Source organism: Phyllobates terribilis, unplaced genomic scaffold, assembly GCF_046119375.1.
Source record: "Phyllobates terribilis strain yellow unplaced genomic scaffold, ASM4611937v1 Scaffold_8__6_contigs__length_399053987, whole genome shotgun sequence".
In the NCBI taxonomy this organism is placed as follows: domain Eukaryota; kingdom Metazoa; phylum Chordata; class Amphibia; order Anura; family Dendrobatidae; genus Phyllobates; species Phyllobates terribilis.
This window is the reverse complement of record NW_027362768.1, coordinates 66,391,282-66,406,514: the sequence shown is the minus strand read 5'-3', so window position 1 is coordinate 66,406,514 and position 15,233 is coordinate 66,391,282. Positions and strand designations below refer to the sequence as shown.

At 46.0% G+C, this 15,233-nt stretch overlaps 2 protein-coding genes across 4 annotated transcripts in view; both read right to left on the bottom strand.

The window, feature by feature from the left end:
* The window catches only part of DUSP12 (dual specificity phosphatase 12), a 159,426-nt gene extending 158,615 nt beyond the window's left edge, over nucleotides 1–811 (bottom strand). Inside the window, exon 1 of the mRNA XM_073643016.1 lies at nucleotides 104–811. The gene's annotated coding sequence lies outside the window, so the exon portion shown is untranslated. The remainder of the gene's footprint in view (nucleotides 1–103) is intronic.
* LOC141156717 (E-selectin-like) overlaps nucleotides 1–15,233 on the bottom strand; it is a 1,180,370-nt gene that overhangs the window by 10,656 nt on the left and 1,154,481 nt on the right. The window lies entirely within an intron of this gene.

Below are 15,233 nucleotides of genomic sequence, written 5' to 3'. Positions count from 1 at the left end.
GCAGTGTAGATGTTATAGGTGGTGCTGGGCGTTGTAGTGCAGGAGTGATGGCGCAGATAATAATCACAGAGACAGTGGGGTGCAGTCTTCAGGGTTTACTCACAGTTGTTGCAATCCAAGTTACAGGTACCAGTGTAACTTCCCATGTCGTCCTGTGTTCACCAAGGAAGGGGTTCAGCAATCCCTCAGATAACTCAGGAGCACTTAACGAGACCCCTTTCTGTGTGGCTTTCTCAGTCGTCTTCCTGCGCTGGCTCTCTCCCTCATGCCCTGCGCCTCACAATCAGTGTCCCAAGCCGGTAGCCTCGGATCTTGTCGGGCGACCTGCAGTCCCCTGGACCCTCTGTGGCCACCTTTTGGCGATGTAATTGTGGCTGTGGCAACTGCACCCTAAGAGTACAGAAGCCTCCGGTTTCTAGCTGAGCCTTGTAGTTCTCCACTAGTTAAGGGGCCGGTCCCCTCTGCGGCTTGATCCCTCCACGTGCTGGTAGATTCGGGCGTACGTGTGGCCTCCAGCACTTCCCATACCCCTAGGATCCCCTCTTTTCTTCTTACAGCCTTCCTTCCTGCTCCTCTCCTCTCCTCAGTCAGTCTCACCTCCTGGGCCTCTCAGACTAGGCCTGCTCCGCCTGAGCCGAGCTCCTGCTCCCACTCACTCTCTCCTCACTGTTCTCCCCTGTTCTGACTGTCACACCCAAGATGGCTTCCCTTTATATACTCCTACTGAAGTGCTCCCTTGAACTATGTCCTCTACCCACCACCCACTACATGGTTCCACCCTCTAGCCAGGGACCAGGGACTATGCTCTCCCTTAGGAGCAATCTCGCCCTGCCCTCTGAAGTGAAGTGTAATGAATGCAGGTGTTTGGGTCCCGGGCAGTACTCCATCCTTACCTGAGAGTGAGATACCACACCTCTGGGTGAGATGCAGTACCTCTGTGGCAACTGAACCTGCAGGGGAATCACACATACAGAGTAGTATTTCAATATTTGCAGATGACACTAAACTCTGCAGGGTAATCAATACAGAGGAGGACAATTTTATATTACAAGAGGATCTATGTAAACTAGAAGCTTGGGCTGATAAATGGCAAATGAGCTTTAATGGGGATAAATATAAGGTAATGCACTTGGGCAGAGGAAATAAAATGTATAATTATATGCTTAATTGTAAAATACTGGGCAAAACTGTAACTGAAAAAGACCTGGGTGTATTGGTGGACGACAAGCTCACGTTTAGTGGCCAGTATCAGGCAGCTGCTGCAAAGGCAAATAAAATAATGGGATGCATTAAAAGAGGCATAGATGCTCATAAGGAGAACATAATTTTACCTCTATACAAGGCATTAGTGCGACCACACTTAGAATACTGTGTACAGTTCTGGTCTCTGGTGTATAAGAAAGACATAGCTGAACTAGAGCGGGTGCAGAGAAGAGCGACCAAGGTAATTAGAGGACTGGGGGGTCTGCAATACCAAGACAGGTTATTACACTTGGGGTTATTTATTTTGTAAAAACGAAGGCTTAAGCCCCCGTCTCACATAGCGAGATCGCTAGCGAGGTCGCTGCTGTGTCACGGTTTTGGTGACGCAACAGCGACCTCACCAGCGATGTCGCTATGTGTGACACTTTGCAACGATCAGGCCTCTGCTGTGAGGTCGCTGATCGCTGCAAAGTGTCCTGGACCATTTTTTGGTCGTTGCTCTCCCGCTGGTCTGCACACATCGCTGTGTGTGACCAGTGGGAGCAGCGATCAGGCTGGTAACTATGGTAAACATTGGGTTACTAGGGGCACACGCGCACCTAGTAACCCGTTGTTTATCATGGTTACGAGCCTGCTAAAGTGAGCGGTAACCTCCCGCTCACTGTAGCAGAGTGGTAACCATGATAAACAACGGGTTACTAGGCGCGCGTGTGCCCCTAGTAACCCGATGTTTACCATAGTTACCAGCCTGCTCCTGCTTCAGCAGGCTCGTAACGTGGAGCAGGACATCGTGGAAAGATTCTTTCCACGATGTCGCTGCTCCCCTGATCGTTGGTGAGCCTGCCTGTTTGACAGCTCACCAGCGACCACATAGCGACGCAGCAACGATCCCTGACAGGTCGTATCATTATCGGGATCGTTGCAGCGTCGCTAAGTGTGACGGGGCCTTTAGGGGTGATCTTATTACTATGTACAAGTATATGAGGGGACAGTTCAAAGACCTTTCTACTGATCTTTTTACTCTGAGGCTTGGGACGGGGACAAGGGGGCATCTTCTACGTCTGGAGGAAAGAAGGTTTAATCATAATCACAGACGGGGATTCTTTACTGTAAGAGCAGTGAGACTATGGAACTCTCTGCCGCATGATGTTGTAATGAGTGATTCACTACTAAAATTTAAGAAGGGCATGGATGCCTTTCTTGAAAAGTATAATATTACAGGTTATATACTAGATAGAGCGTTGATCCAGGGAACTAGTCTGATTGTCGTATGGAGTCAGGAAGGAATTTTTTTCCCCAATGTGGAGATTAGTGTTTGCCACATGCCTTCCTCTGAATCAACATGTTGGGCTATGGGTTGAACTAGATGGACTGAGTCTTCCTTCAACCTTAAAAACTATGTTACTATGTTACTACATCCCTCCTACGTGTACCACCCTTTGTGATTTACTATAAGAATTGTAACCCGACATAATGGAGGGAGTTCTGTTCTAACATTGATTAGAGCTCTTGTGGCTACAATAAAACTTTCTTTAATCTATAGAGAAAGCTGAGACCTCATCCTTTGGGAGACTGAGAAGTTATTCCGTATCATATGTTGCCTGTCGACCTGGGACCTTAGCCGTTGCCCTAGACGGGAGAACTACAAGTTGCATGCTGACTGGACAGGTGGATCACTACTACAAAGCGACAAAGCGTTCTGCAGGTGAGGTTCCCTGTTTTTGGGTGGTCATCCACTTTTGCCTGCCAGTAACTACTTGTTCCTGACCGGTAGCGTCTGAGGTATTTATTTCAGCCTTTATTTCTATTTGTGTCCACTCTCCCAAAGGGTTAGAATAAGTAAAATAAATCTGTCATACTGTTTTATTATTATATTGTTATTGTTTTATTGTTTAACCCCTTTACCCCCGAGGGTGGTTTGCACGTTAATAACCAGGCCAATTTTTACAATTCTGACCACTGTCACTTTATGAGGTAATTACTCTGAAACGCTTCAACGGATCCCGCTGATTCTGATACTGTTTTTTCGTGACATATTGTACTTCATGATTGTGGTAAAATTTCTTCGATATCACTTGCGTTTATTTGTGAAAAAAATAGAAATTTGGTGAAAATTTTGAAAATTTCACAATTTTCAAAATTTGAATTTTTATTCCATTAAACCAGAGAGATGTTACACAAAATAGTTAATAAATAACATTTCCCACATGTCTACTTTACATTAGCACAATTTTGGAACCAAAATTTTTTTTTATTAGTGCGCTATAAGGGTTAAAAGTTGATCAGCGATTTCTCATTTTTCCAAGAAAATTTACAAAACCATTTTTTTAGGGATCACATCACATTTGAAGTGACTTTGAGGGGCCTTTATGACAGAAAATACCCAAAAGTGACAAAATTCTAAAAACTGCACCCCTCAAGGTGCTCAAAACCACATTCAAGAAGTTTATTAACCCTTCACGTGCTTCACAGGAATTTTTGGAATGGGGAAGAAAAAAATGAACATTTAACTTTTTTCACAAAAATGTTACTTTAGACCCCAATTTTTTTTTATTTTTGCAGGCCAAACAGCAAAAAATGGACCCAAAATTAGTTTTGCAATTTCCCCTGAGAACACAGATACCCCATATGCGGGGGAAAACCACTGTTTGGGCGCACGGCAGGGTTTGAAAGGGAAGGAGCGCCATTTGACTTTTTGAATGTAAAATTTGCTTGAATAATTAGCGGACGCCATGTTGCGTTTGGAGAGCCCCTGGTGTGCCTAAACAGTGGGAACTCCCCACAAGTGACACCATTTTGGAAACTAGACCCCTCAGGGAACTTATCTAGATGTGTGGTAAGCATCTTGAACCCCCAGGTGCTTCACAGAAGTTTATAACATGGAGCCGTGAAAATAAAATTTTCACATTTTTCCCACAAAAATGTTTTTCAGCCCCCAGTTTTGCATCTTTATAAGGGTAACAGGAGAAATTGCACCATGCAACTTGTTGTGAAATCTCTCTTGAGTGAGCCGATAGCCGATATGTGGGGGAAAACCACTGTTTGGGCGCACGGCAGGGTTCGGAAGGGAAGGAGCGCCATTTGACTTTTTGAATGTAAAATTTGCTTGAATAATTAGCGGACGCCATGTTGCGTTTGGAAAGCTACTGATGTGCCTAAACAGTGGAAACCCCCCACAAGTTACACCATTTTGGAAACTAGACCCCTCAGGGAACTTATCTAGATGTGTGGTGAGCATCTAGAACCCCCAGGTGCTTCACAGAAGTTTATAACATGGAGCCGTGAAAATAAGATTTTCACATTTTTCCCACAAAAATGTTTTTCAGTCCCCAGTTTTGCATTTTCATAAGGGTAACAGGAGAAATTGCACCATGCAACTTGTTGTGAAATCTCTCCTGAGTAAGCCGATACCCCATATGTGGGGGAAAACCACTGTTTGGGCACACGGCAGGGTTCGGAAGGGAAGGAGCGTTTTGACTTTTTGAATGTAAAATTTGCTTGAATAATTAGCGGATGTGCCCATGATGTGCCTAAACAGTGGAAAAACCCCACAAGTGACACCATTTTGGAAACTAGACCCCTGAGGGAACTTATTTAGATGTAGTGAGCATGAGCACCCTTAACCCCAGGTGCTTCACAGAAGTTTAGAACATGAAGCCGTGAAAATAAAAAAATCAAACTTTTTCCACAAAAATGATCTTATTGCCCCAATTTTTTTAGTTTCACAAGGGTAAGAGGAGAAAATAGAACCTGTTGTGCAATTCCTCCTGAGTACGCCAATACCCCATATGTGGGGAAAATACACTGTTTGGGCGCAAGTCAGGGTTCAGAAGGGAAGGAGCACTGTGTGACTTTTTGAACGCAAAATTGCCTGGAATCAAGAGCAGACGCCATGTCGCATTTCGGGAGCCCCTAATGTGCCGAAATAGTGGAAACACCCCACAATTGACTCCATTTTGGAAACTAGACCCCTCAAGAATTTTATCAAGGGGTATAGTGTACATTTTGAACCCAAAGGTACGACAGAATTTGATAACATTAGGTCACCATATTGAATAAGTTGTCATTAGTCTTGAGCGCAAGTGCTCGCTACTTGAGTTTGCATCGGGTACTTGGGTATGCACCATGTATCGCGGGTGCTCGAATGACATACTCGAGTCCCCGCCCCGCATGTTTCACGGTTGTTAGACACCCAAAAAAAAACATTCGGGGATTGCTCATGCATGGCAGGTGATCCCAGCAACGTTTCTTTTGGCCACGAAGCATATGGGGTGGAGACTCAAGCATGTCACTCAAATACCCACGATACTCAATGCATACTCGAGCACCCGATGCAAACTCAAGTAGCAAGCACTTGCGCTCAACACTGGTCGCCATATTGTCATCATTTTTTTTTTCCTTTACATTTGGAAAAACCCCAACCCTAGCCCCAACCCTAGCCCAACCCTAACCCTAGCACAACCGTAACCCTAGAGTTTATTTTTTTACGACGTTCCTCGTGTGGTATAAGTGAATAGACTACATTATTCTTCGGGTCGGTGTGATTACAGCGATACTAGATTCATATCGGGTTTTTATGATTGACAGCTGTCACACACTAAAAGACGCTTTTTTTGCAAAGACTAGTTTTTGCATCACCATATTTTGAGAGCTATAATTTTTCCATACTTTGGCCGACAGAGTTATGTGATGGCTTGTTTTTTGCGGGACAAGTTGACGTTTTATTGGTACCATTTTCAGGCACATGACATTTTCTATTCTGATTTTTGGGAGGCAGAATAAGCAAAAACCAACAATTCAGGAATTGTTTTTTTGCGTTTTTTTTATGCCGTTCCGCATGTGGTAAAATTGATAATGCAGAATTATTCTTCGGGTCAGTGCATTTGCAGCGGTACCACATTTATATATATTTTTTTATGTTTTGGCGCTTTTACACAATAAAAACGATTTTCTAGAAAAAATTATTTTTTTGCATCGCTTTATTCTGAGAGCTATAACTTTTTTTTTTTCCGGACAATGGAGCTGTGTGGTGGCTTGTTTTTTGCGGGACAAGATGAGGTTTTTAGCGGTACAATTTTTATTTACATTTGTCTTTTTAATCGCATGTTATTCCATTTTTTGTTTGGCGGTATGATAAAGCATTGTTTTTTGATTCGTTTTTTTTTTTTACCGTGTTCACTAACGGGGTTAACTAATGGGGCAGTTTTATAGGTCAGGTCGTTCTGGACGCGACGATACCAAATATGTGTACTTTTAATGGTTTATTTTTTTTGTTTCATAATAAATAAATATTATGGGTTAAATATAGTTTTATTTTTTGGGGATTATTTTTTTCATTTTTTTTTATATTTTTACAATTTTTTTTTTCTACTTTTTTTTTACTTTTACACATTGTCCCACTATGGGACTTTCACTTTTTGCAGCCTGATCACCTGCATGGCATAGAGAGCAGCAGCTCCCTTTGTCATGCAGCCTGTCAGCGCTGCACACAGGGGAGACATTGCTTTGGTCGCGCACTGCACATGACCAAAGCAATGTTCTGCCTCCTGGTGACCCGGATGTTGTCTTGACGACATCGGGTCATCATGGCAATATCGGGAAGCCGCCGCAGATATCGCTGGACGCCAGCAGGAGTGGTGAGTATAACGATCACCTCCCCCCTTGCCACCGCAATGCTGCGATCGACTCCCTGCACATAGCACCGGGTGTCAGCTGTGACAACTTGTGTGCGGGCGCGATCGCAACGTGCGTAATAATACGTAGCTGGCCCAATAGGCCCAGGGCACAGCTACGTACTATTACTGACATGGTTGGAAAGGGGTTAAGTATTAAGTATAACAGGTTTAAAGTGATTAAGTTTTAAAGTTAAAGTGATTTAAGTGTTACTGTATTGTTTATTCTACTTTCTGGTTGTTTTCTGGGAAAGCTGTGTGAATACATCCGCAATATTGTTTAATCAATCAATATATCAGTCACTGACAGTTTGATCAGTGGACCTTCCACCGGCACAAGCCAGTGAGAAGGGAAGATGGTATTAAAATCACACAGCTCTCTGAGTAAACATACTGGAATAAGCAGATGATAAGACTTAAAGTAAATAATACAATTATTCACTATTGGTCTAACTTATATTATAGTAAGCATACTACTATATATTGCTGTATAAAGTAATATTTACAGTAAAACAAGAGATAACCACATGATTAGCCGACCCTGTATCAGTCGTATATAAAGATAAGCTGAATATTGTTAGCTAATAAGCTGGTCTGACGAGACCTACATTTGTTTCCTGGAAGAATTACTCCAAAGAGAAATGGGGAATGTCAATAGCAATTGTGCTAAACCCTGCAATACCCCACAGAAGGAAACGAAATGTGTGCAATACTCAGAAGGGAGTCCGATGATTTATATGATTGATACATATGGGCAACCAGCATACATTATATGGACTAAATGGAGATCTGTTTTTCCTGATCTACCAGTTGAGGGCACATTAGATATTACTCTTCTAAAGACTATCACCTTGCTGTATCAGCGAGGAAGAACAGAAAATGTATTGTGCCTGGTTAGAAGTGGCAGCATCAACCACTACTCCAGCACCTGTAACTTCCCTTATGCCCAACGCCCCACCATCATATTATTCTAGTAAACCAAAATTATTAAATATGATGGATTGTGATGATGAACAGATGATAGCCTGTGTGGCCCAGAGCTTCTTAGATCAAGCCCGTGCTGCAAGAGCTGAACAAGTAGCTCAGCCTTCGGCATCCGTAACTTCCCCATTGCAAGCATCTTCCCCAAAGTTACTCATGCACCTGCATCAACTACAATAGATAGTGGTACTATAAAAACAATCCCATCTCCTTCTGTAGCTATTACAGATGAAAAGGTGCTTCCTAGTACTACTGGAGCAAGAGAAGAACTATATCCAAATGGAGAATTGGGGAAGCATTTTAGCAAATTAGCAATAATAAATGAGAATTATACCAACATAAGCACTGCTAATATTATAACTGAAGGCAGAAGGCCCACTAAAGAAAAAAACCCTGCACAATTACTCCCCATGCAAGAAATCACAGGCCCTAGTAACCAGTCATGGAAGATGAGAAAGCCTTATACTTGCACTGATTTATTTGAAATAAATAAACAAGTGGGGGAATGTAAGAAAAATCACAGAAAATCTTAGGAAATGTTAGATAAGATTTTTCATACACATAAACTAAATGGTCAAGATATTTTACAAATTTTACATACTGTTTTTACCCCTGCAGAGGTTGTGGAGTTACTTAAAGATACTAAGTATGCTGGACCTGTTCCAGAATTTAATGTTGCTGAATTACAAGTTCGGTGGGATAAAAACCATCAAAGTTTTAAGGAAATATTTAAACAAACCCCTGATTGGAATACAATAAGCAATATCCAACAAGGGGTTAATGAATCTGTAAGAGAGTACCATCCCAGATTCTGCCAATTGGTAAAAGATCAAAGTGGTGAGAAAAACTTATTTGAGGTTCCCGAGGTAGCTATAATTCTTGTCCAAACTTTTGTTGATGGATTAACTAAGGTGTTATAAAGCAGACTCACCACTAGACTACCCCATTGGAAAACATTAACGATGGATAGTGTGTTAGCTGATTTATATCACCATGAGAAAAATCTTGAGGGGGCACAAAGAAAAAAGGAAGAAAGATTAATGCAGTTACAAATATCTGCTACAGAACGAACTCTACTGGTAAGAATGAAAATTCTAAAGGTAAAGATTTTAGGTGTTTCAATTGCAATGGCAAAGGTCACATTGCTAGATATTGTAAGGCTATGTGCTCACGATGCAGAAATGCGCAGGATTTTTTCCTGAGCATTTCTGCATCTCCCTGGCAGAAAAAACGCACGCAGATTGTACATGCGGATTGTACATGCCAGGGACATGTGGATTGTACATGCGGATTGTACATGCGTTTTCCTGCCAGGGACATGCGGATGTGAAGCGTACTTCACATGCATTTACGCATGCGGGTTGACAAGCGCTTTCCAAGCGATTTTAGCATCACTTGGAAAGTGCTTGACAACTTGGTCACACTATATAAATCCATGCAACCGGTATGGATTTATATAGTGTGGCCGTAAAGAACGTTAAAAAAAAAATCTATACTTACCTTCTGATGACCCCCGCAGTCTTGCTTCGCTCCGTCCTGGCTTGCCGGCAGCTCGCGGTACACTGAAGGACCTGCCGTGCCATGACTATAATGTCAGCGCAGGCCCATCAGTCCACCACGAGTTGCCGGCAAGTGAAGACAAGGAGACCGCGGGCCATCAGAAGGTAAATATAATATTGTTTATTTTATTCTTTTTTTCACAGGCTCTATGGTACCTGGGTCCGGAGGAGGGTCTCCTCTCCTCCACACCCGGGTACCATCCGCACATAGAAACGCATATTATCCGTGTGTGCAAATGTGCTGACACGGATAATATGCGTTTCAATGCAAGTCAATGGCGGCAATTACACTGCGTGTCCGCAAAATTAATGGACATGCTGCGTATTTTTCCGCAATGAAAATCCGCAGTGGAAATTTCCGCAGCATGTGCACAGCACATGCGGATTATCATTGGGGAACATGGCAGGCCTTCTACCATGCGTTTTTTAAGTGTTTCTGCAGCGTTTTTGCCGCTGCGGAAATGCTTAAAAAACGCATCGTGGGCACACAGCCTAAGAAGCCAAAGAAACAACAAAACAGGAAGAAGATAAGCAGGATTGACTAGATGATAGTGAAAAAGTAAATTGTGTCATCAACCCTTTAATGCCTTTGAACACTTCTTCCTTTTCTTCCAGAGAACCAGTTCTACACTGTGACGTTGCAGGAGAAAACGTACCTTTTCTTATTGACAAACGTGCATCAGTGTCCCTAATTAATGACAACTCATTTCTTCCCAATACAGGAGAGAAATTGAAAACGGTTGAAGTTACAGGAAAACCTAACTTTCTTTCTATTTCAGATCCAACAATTGTTACCATAGGTCTCATCACAACTGACCATTCCATCTTGTTGTCAGCAGATGCCCCGATAAGCCTTCTAGGACCGGACCTTCTATGTAAGCTAAATTGTACCATATACTGCACTCCAGATGGAGTACATCTACAGGTACCAAAGGGCAATACTGAGGATGTAGTGAATTTGCTGTATATGAGTCCGGATGCCACACCTTTATCCAAGACAATGGATCCGGCAGTAGAATCAATGTTGACAAGAATCCCCCACAAACTGTGGAATACTGATTCTACTGAGGTTGGTAACATGAATCATGTCTAACCTGTACAAATTGACCTAAAACTACACTGTGTCCTCCCCTGTAAACCTCAGTACCCATTAAAACCTGAGGCTGAAGTTGGCATAGCTCAAACTATTGAGTCACTCTTGAAACAAGGGGTTTTAAAGAAAATTCACAGACCCTGTAACAGTCCTATTTTTCCCATCAAGAAACCTGGAAGTGTGTCACCCCAGGCCTGGATACCACAAATATTAAAGGCTGTGTCTGAGAGCAGGAGGGAGGCTCCCTGGTTAGGGACCATTAGCATGCAGCACCTCCTGTCCCAGGCCAGTAGGGGGAGCTGGCTGCCCTATAAAAGCAGGAACTGGGGCAGGGTTAGAGAGACCAGAACCCACTTCTGAAGTGACCAGAAGGGTTCCTTAGAGGAAGGGACAGGTCAGCAGCAGCTGAGGAGTCCGTGAGGCAGAGGAGGAACTGCAGGCCAGGGACAGAGGCGACGAGAGCCAGTCCTGGCAAAGAATTAATCTAACCGGACACTGGGGTCCGAGGCTGTAAAGACTCTAAGTCCCACAGCAGAGAACCAACCCGCGAGGGATTTCATATCCTTTGGCCTAAGAAGCCCGGAGGCTCCGCTACAACAGAAGGGACCAGCAAGGCCAAGAGGGGCCAAAGGTAAAAGGAACCCAAGTTGCAAGCCATACGGGCGAGAAGTACACGGCCAGCTCAGGGACGTGGGCTATTACACCACGAAGAGGGGGATAGTCAGAAAGAGCATAGAGAGAACGGTAGGCCTACACACTCACCCTGACCAGTGGGGCTCGCCCGAATGCTCTCAGACACCCAGGCCCATTCCTAACCGGTACCACTGTTGGGTCATTAATAATACCTACAATAAAGACCCTGGACTGTTTGAAGCGGACTCTGAACTTTTGCTATTGCGGCCTGCACTATCACCCCCAGCATCCACCTACACTGCCCTGAGGCCACACTCTTCCCGTGGGGAGTTATCCTACCCCTGTGCTGCACACCAACACCAGCCTCAGCTGTCTGCCTTGCAGCGGCGGTTATCCCTGACCGCAATCCACGGGTGGACATTCAAAACACTGATAAATAGACTGCCACAATTTGGTCTGACCACCCTGAGCCACGGGATCGGGTTGCCACTACTACCCCCAGCATCGTACAGAAGACCGGTTCCGGGTACCCCACGGCCCAGGGGGTGAGTCAGCTTTGGCGTAGTCAGCAGGATTGTGACCAACCCACCACAAACGGGTATTGCGTGCCTGAAAAAGACTTTATAAATACCTGAGTGAAGTTTCCCACCATTCGGGGCCATTTCCCGCCAATCGGAGCCATTTCCCGCCATTGGGCGCCATCTTCGGGACGCCGCGCAGGAAGAAGAGGGGCGTGGATGTCAAAACCGTGCGAGACCTGAAGCCCCGCCCTACGCTGAGACGCTGCGCAAGCTCCTGGAAGGAAATCCAGTGGACGCCGACGTCATCACCGTGCGACGCAAGGTCCTCGCCCAGAGCATCGCGAGCGGAGCCGCGGCCTACAGAAGAGGATCGCCGGAAGGTAGGCCACGGTTAACTAGGGGGGAGGAAGATGTCGGACGCGGAGGGACCCTCTACCGCCAGCGTAGCCGCTGCAGCTGTGATGCCGTTTTCCATGCCCTATATCCCCGGAGCAGCCTGGCTGCCACAGTATGCCGGCGAGTTGCATACCTTGGGCGACTTTAAAGAAAGGCTGTATAGCCTGTTCAAAGTTTATCCCCTGACAGAAGAACAGAAAGTAAGCATACTGATAGGGCAGTTAACTGGTGAGGCCCAGCGGGAGGTAAAGTCTTGGACAGCTGAGGAGAAAAGGACTGTAAGGGGGGTTCTGACCCGTCTACGGGACACCTTTGATACCCGTACCTCAGCAGAAATCAAAATGCGGTTCTATGGATGTAAGCAGCGAGCTCAAGATAGCATCAGAGATTACACCCTAAATTTACAGGAAGCCCTGGGAGCAATCAAACAAGCTGACCCTGGCAGCGTGCAGGATACAGATAAACTTTTGATTGACCAGTTCATAGAAGGTCTGCTGTCCAGCGCCCACAGAACTCAGCTGTGCCTCATGGCCCTACAGAACCCCGATTTGACTTTTGCACAGTTCAAAGATAGGGCCATCCGAGTGCTCCGAAAACCCGCACCGGGTGGCGCTGTAGTTTCCCGGCTCCCTGCCTGATGCGCAGGCCCTAAATCCATCCCCGCCTGCAAACTTGCACCATCAGGTCCAAGAACTAACAAAGAGTGTTGCTGCATTGACCAGGACCGTACAGTCGTTACAGATGGACCCGTCAGGACCAATCAAGCTGGCTTCCAGTCCGGAGGAGAATCCCGTCGTTCAGAGGGAGGCCCACCGACCGTTACACTGAGGATGGACAGCCGATTTGCCGCCGTTGCAGCCAGCCGGGACATGTAGCCAGGTACTGTACTTTAAATGGGTCTGACCTGTTGCAGAGGGCCAACCCCCAGGCATAAGGTCATCAGGCCCGTCTAATTGGCGTGATAAGTACGTGGGGGGATGCCCAGTTTTACCCGTAGTGCTGGACGGTATCCCCATGAGTGCACTGCTGGATACCGGGTCACAAGTAACTACCATCCCCTATGTACTCTTTAAGCAGTATTGGAGTGACACTGACATAACCCGCTATCCAGACAATGACTTGAACATCATCGCCAGCAATGGCCAGCCCGTGCCGCAGGTGGGGTTGAGAGAGATGACCATTAAGATTGGTAAAGTTGAACTGCTGGCACAGGGAGTGATCATATTGGACATTGACCGTCGAGAAAGTCACCCTAAAATAACCTTGGGTACTAACGTGATTGAAAATTGTCTTTCAGAGATAATTGTAATTTTGCAGGAGGTGGTGATGAATGCGAGCTCCAGCCAACAGAGGGTCCTCCAGAAAGATATAAGAGCCCTGATGAGACGGCAACAGGTAGAACTGTCTGGTGGTGAAATCGGTAGCGTGAGGATAAGCGACCCGTTCCCCATTGCCATGCCTCCCAAAAGTGAAATGATGATCTGGCGTCGGACTGCAATCGGGTTAAGAGGGAGAGACTACCAAGCCATGGTAGAACCCGTGTACTCAGACAGCAGGCCCACCATTTTGACAGCCTGGGGGGTGGTTGATGTCCGCCATGGGAGGGTGCCCGTCCGGATCTTAAACATTGGGGAAAGGGAAGTACACTTGCCCCGGTACACTAGCCAAATTGTATACCGTTGAACACAATGCTGTCTGGGCCGTGGAACCCTAGCCTCCATCTCCCCAGGTGGAGGGTAATGGCTCCCAGAAACCCAAGGAGGACTGGTGCCAGAAAATCCACGTGGGTGCTGACTCCACTCCCTTGCACCAAAAACAAGGAGTCTACCGGGTGGTTCAGGAGTACGAGAGAATCTTTAGTAAGCACCCGCTAGACTTCGGCAGAGTGAAAAGGGTAAAACACCACATCCCCACGGGGAGCCACCCACCAATAAAAGAGAGATACAGACCTGTACCCCCCACACACTATCAGAACGCAAAGGGCATGCTGAGAGAAATGAAAGAAGCCGGGGTCATTAGAGACAGCTGTAGCCCCTGGACAGCCCCCTTGGTTCTGGTAAAAAAGAAAGACGGTACCATGAGAATGTGCGTGGACTATAGACAAGTCAATCGTATCACCCATAAAGACGCATACCCGTTGCCTAGAATAGAGGAGTCTTTGGCCGCGCTAAAATCAGCTAATTTCTTCTCTACTTTGGACCTTACTAGCGGGTACTGGCAGGTTCCTGTGGCAGAGGCTGACAAGGAGAAGACCGCCTTCACCACCCCGATGGGATTAAGTGAATTCAAATGTATGCCATTCGGGCTCTGCAATGCACCCGGGACCTTCCAGAGGCTGATGGAATGCTGTCTAGGGCACCGAAACTTTGAGACGGTCCTACTTTACCTGGACGACGTGATTGTATATTCAAAGACCTACGAGAACCATCTGAAACACCTGGCGGAGGTGTTCGAAGCCCTGACAGGCTTTGGCCTGAAGGTGAAGCCCTCAAAGTGTCACCTGTTGAAACCGAAGGTACAGTACCTTGGACACGTGGTGAGTGCAGAGGGAGTAGCTCCTGACCCCGACAAGGTTACAGTAATAAAGAAACTGGCCAAGCCCCTCTAACATAAAAGAAGTGAGGCAGTTCCTCGGGTTGGTAGGCTACTACCGAAGGTTCATCCCCGGGTTCACCAAGATGGCAGCTCCTATGCAGGACCTCCTGATAGGACAATCTAAGACCAGAAGCCAAAAGCCAACCTTCAAGTGGGATAAGCCGGAAGAGGAGTCCTTCCGCCAGCTGAAGATGGCCCTCACGGGGGATGAGATCCTGGCCTACCCCGATTATGGCCAGCCTTTTATCCTCCACACAGACGCCAGTAATGTGGGGCTGGGAGGCGTACTGTCACAGAACCAGCAGGGCAGAGAAAGGGTGATCGCGTACGCCAGCTGGAAGCTGAGGCCCACTGAAAGAAACCCGGAGAATTATAGCTCCTTTAAGCTAGAATTCTTGGCAGTGGTGTGGGCCATCACAGAACGGTTTAGACATTACCTGGCCTCCGCAAAGTTCACTGTGTACATGGACAACAACCCGTTGACACACCTGGACAGTGCAAGACTAGGTGCCCTAGAACAGAGGTGGATGGCCCGGCTATCAAATTATGACTTCACAATCAAATACCGGGCAGGCAGAAC